Source organism: Podarcis raffonei, chromosome 17 (genome assembly GCF_027172205.1).
Source record: "Podarcis raffonei isolate rPodRaf1 chromosome 17, rPodRaf1.pri, whole genome shotgun sequence".
Taxonomy (NCBI): domain Eukaryota; kingdom Metazoa; phylum Chordata; class Lepidosauria; order Squamata; family Lacertidae; genus Podarcis; species Podarcis raffonei.
The window spans coordinates 13,162,970-13,168,037 of NC_070618.1; positions in this window are offsets into that span (position 1 = coordinate 13,162,970).

Consider the following 5,068-nt stretch of genomic DNA (forward strand, 5'->3'; position numbering starts at 1 on the left):
ACCCCTTTTTTAATGTGTGAAAATGTTATGTTTATGGTGTATAACTTTTATGTTAAACTAATAAAATTTTATTTTTTTAAAAAAAGGATTTGTACTTTTTATAGTATTGTTGGACGAGCACTTTTAATAACTTTGTTTCCCCCCCCCCTTTGTTGTCTGGTTTCGAACTGATTTTAGCTGTTTTGTATACAGCAATAAATACATGTGATAAATAAATAAAAATCAAGGCATACAATTGCAGGAAGGAAGTGGGGAAAAGGTGACAATTAGATAGGAAAAGAAAATAGTATGGGGTATTTTATGAGAGTTAAGATTACAGTAGACACCAGGAGTTTAGCCACACAAAAGCAACAAAGCAGGCTTATAGTATTAAAAACAAGAAGCTCTTGATCTGCATATTGTATGGTCAGTAGACTCAGCCAGAAATTGCTCAACTCCAGGCATCCCCAAACTTCAGCTCTCCAGATGTTTTGGCCTACGACTCCCATGATCCCTAGCTAACAGGACCAGTGGTCAGGGATGATGGGAATTGTAGACCAAAACATCTGGAGGGCCGAAGGTTGGGGATGCCTGTTCTACTCCCTCACGGTTAACTATAACTTATGTGAATTAGCCAGCTCTCGGCATTCTGCCGTGGTCTAGTTTCCCAAACTTGGCCCTCCATCTGTTTTTGGACTACAACTCCCATCATCCCTAGCTAACAGGACCAGTGGTCAGGGATGATGGGAATTGTAGACCAAAACATCTGGAGGGCCGAAGGTTGGGGATGCCTGTTCTACTCCCTCACGGTTAACTATAACTTATGTGAATTAGCCAGCTCTCGGCATTCTGCCGTGGTCTAGTTTCCCAAACTTGGCCCTCCATCTGTTTTTGGACTACAACTCCCATCATCCCTAGCTAACAGGACCAGTGGTCAGGGATGATGGGAATTGTAGACCAAAACATCTGGAGGGCCGAAGGTTGGGGATGCCTGTTCTACTCCCTCACGGTTAACTATAACTTATGTGAATTAGCCAACTCTCGGCATTCTGCTGTGGTCTAGTTTCCCAAACTTGGGTCTCTAGCTGTTTTTGGACTACAACTCCCATCATCCCTAGCTAGCAGGACCAGTGGTCACGGATGATGGGAATTGTAGTCCAAAAACAGCTAGAGACCCAAGTTTGGGAAACCATGGTCTACTCTAGAGTGACCAAGAAGAACTTGGAATGGGGTTATGCAGGTAGAAGCAGTCTTGATTTTCAGGGGCTGGAGTCAACAGGAACATGGACCATAGATCAACTATTTACAACATTCAAAAGAATAATCAGTGATAAGCTGCTGCCATTCACTCCTACAGAAGAGACAGGTAAAGTACCGTGCTTGGTGAGACTATCTGAATGAAGGCAGCATCTGCCCCCTGCTCCCGACACCATGAGGTGTGTTTGTCTGAGTCATCTTCTCTCCAGTCCAGTCGTAAGATGCAGCGCACCAAGGGCTTATCAAAATTAATGGAAGCAGCTGGCATTGGTGGATTTCACCCTCTGTTTCTTTCCTTAATACTAGAGTATTGCACGATTATTTTACCTCTGACATTTCCACCGCTGGGGGTGGGGGATCACGAAGAGTTCATTACAGTAATTATCACTCAAGTGATGGGGAAAACCGTGATTATGCAACTTATAAAAATGCAGAGAGGGGAGCTGCTCTGATTATGACTGATTACTTTTGCTAACAAGCTCTGGCACTAATCAGAACAGGCTGACTAGGATAATAAGAACCTTGGTGGAAACCTAATCTGGGTATCACCTACAAGAGATCAGACAGGGCTGCTTGGGAGACGTAATCTCTTCCTGTGCTGAAACATTCTTTTAATGTATCATGCTTTACAAACCAACCAACCAACCTCTCCATTCTCATGAATAGTCATATTGAAAAAATGACAACGAAGAACAAAAATGTAGCTATTTAACATCAGGGTTCAGTGGCATAGTGTGTGGGGGGGCACAGGGGTGCTTTCCCCGGGTGCAAATTGCTAGCGAAACAAAATTTCAACACATGGTGTCTGAATACAGTGGAACCTCGGGTTACAAACACTTTGGGTTACAAACATCTTGGGTTACAGACTCCACTAACCCGGAAGTAGTACCTTAGGTTAAGAACTTTGCTTCAGGATGAGAAAGGAATCGTGCTCCGGCAGCGCGGCAGCAGCAGGAGGCCCCATTAGCTAAAGTGGTACCTCAGGTTAAGAACGGTTTCAGGTTTAGAACAGACCTCCAGAACGAATTAAGTTCTTAACCCGAGGTACCACTGTACAGCTGTGTGCTTCCATTGCTGGTCTCCATTGAAAACAGCTTCTCCAATGCAAACCAGTAAGTGACCTCTCCAGACAATGTAACAACTCTTCTTTTCTTTTCTCTGCAGCTGCGATCTCCTGGGTGATGCGGATGCCATTTACCATTTCCCTCTCTCCCCCCCACCTGCACAGCCCCGGGCGCTGGCAACCCACGCTACGCCACTGCCTGGGTTTCTACAGGAAGTCAATTTCAGCAACATTGTGATTCTTCTACTCAATTGTGTAGTTGCGGCCAAAGGAGAATCTCTTCTGTTACCGGGCGGCATTTTGCAAAATGCTGACACTTTGTGGACTGAGGATGTCATGCAGGACTGCTGAGCATTGCCTCTGAACCAATGATCAAAAGAGAAAGAAGATTCAGACTGCAAGCTCATGTTATGTAAATTGGGTTTGCACTCATATTGCACTACAGGTTACTGCAGGAACTACTTTGGAATGTGATACTGCCTGCCAGGATCAGAACTGGCACATAGTTGTCCGCTCCATCCTGTTAGCAAACGAAAATGCCTTGCTTCCAGTTTTGATAGCCCAACCTTTAGATAAAGCTCTAGAGCAGGTTTACATGAAATCTTTAAACCACTGTCAAACCAATGTATGCTTATTTGGAAATAAGTCCCATTAAATTCAGAGGAACTTACTTTTTAGAAGATGCACACATAGGATCAGGTCTACCATCTAAGGAAGGAACATTGGGGCTTCCATTCTAAAGCGTGTGTCTTTTGACTTTAGTCTTGCATGTTCTACTTTTTAAATTTTATCTCTGTGAAATACTGATGTCCTAAATGTACAGGGGGCGCGGGGAGAGAGGGCATATCAAAGTCTCTTAATGGAGAAGATAGAACTAAACTGTACCATATATTTCCAATAATGTCCTCTTGATTAAGAACATGGAATAGTAGCTTAGAAATCTACCTTGTCTGGGATTCTTGGTGAGAATTCAGCAGCTACGTAGTCCTCGAGAACTGGGTAGTGAGTGGTCTACCATTGAACCAAGTTCTACTGCACCTTCTGCTTTCCCCTGAGCTAAGGAATGTTGGGAACAGGGTTCTATGAAGTAGGGAACACAAGCAAAGAACTGTCAGCACCTTCACAACACTAAGGCTATAAGCGTCCTGTTGGATCAGACCAACTGGTCTATCTAATTCATCAACGACTGCCCAGTGACCAACCAGATGTTGACAGGATGTTCACAGTGATATGTTGCTTCTGAATATTCTACCTAGTCATAAGGACTGATTGCAGATGACCTGGTGGGGAGTCATGTCAGATCAGAGCCACTTTGAATTTATAGCACACACAGACGCCTTTGATTACATTTTGTTTTTCTGATTTGTTCACAGATGACCTCCAGGCAATGCGAGTCCTAGCTTGCAAATACATCTGCATGTGAAACGGCACACTGTAATGGCTGCTTGTTCTGACAAAGGTTTTATTCATTTGTTTCTTTGTGTTCCTAGCTATCGAAGCATAACCTCGTCTGCAGTACTTTGGTTTTTGTTCTCTTGAAAGTATAGGACAAATGCTGCTGCTGTATATTCTCTGCACACCTACCTGTCTGTAACATTCGGGCCGAAGGGGGAGATATTGATTTCTCTTCTCGTCTCACTACAACTATCGTGATGGATTACTCAGGCTCTCAAACTCCCTGTTGCAGGTTAGGGGTTCTTCTTTGCCTGTACTTTTATTTTTTTTAAAAAAATTATCTTCTTAGGCAACTTTCTTTATTCTGACATTAGGGATGGAATATGTCAGTCAGCTCTGCACCTCAAAGAAGTTTTCAGCATAGATTCCCGCTGTGGCTGCTGCAAAACCAGTAGTGAAGGCAACAGCTCAAACGGACAGGACTTCAGTAGGAGACTTGCTGTACAGAGGCAGCTGCCGCCACCTTCAGGCCTAAATCTCAGACGTCACTAATTATATTTTGGAAGTGTGATGGGGGTGATGGCTTTGTGTTTGCTGCACAATGGCACAACAGATTAGAATGCATGCAAGCAAAATGGATGCATAAATCAAAATTAGCGCCTTGGGGGCTATGGCAAGCACTGTACCCAGAAACCAACAGGAAGTCAGGTGCTGGTGCAGGAGCAAGTCTGCCAAACATGTAGTTCAGCAAGCCAAAGTTGATCACAACTCACAAGCCGTGTTTGATGAGGGACTCCCTTGTCTGCTGTTTTTCATGCCTGCCTATAACTATAAAACAGGGGTGGGTTCAGCCAGAAGATGAGTCACAAGGCCTGAGTTGGAACCAAGTCAGCTGATATCTGCTCCTTTTAGCTAAAGCTTCTAGTCTGGGAATGTCCTGATGGGCACAACTGCAAGCTGTATATGTGCGCTTACTGTTTTTGAGACACATATGTGCTCTTCTTCCTCAGATCAGATTCAGGGGAAACTTGTTTTTATGATTTCAGCAGAATCCACACATGTATCTTTACCGGAAAGAAGGCAGCAAAATGACATAACTCCTGCACCCATTCCTGTTCGATGGTACTTTAATACACCAGCAAAGTTATAATGTCCTATCATAAAAATGATTCTGACATAGTTTGCCTCCTCCTCCTCTTATGTAATTTTGTGTATGTATGTGCACCATCCCCAGAATCAGAGAACTGGAAAGGACTTTGAAGATAATCTAGTCCAGATGTGGGAGATTTTGGCCTTCCAGATGTTGCTTGACTGCAACGCCTATCGGCGACAGCAAACATGGCCAATGGCCAGCAATGAGGGGAGTTTTAGTTT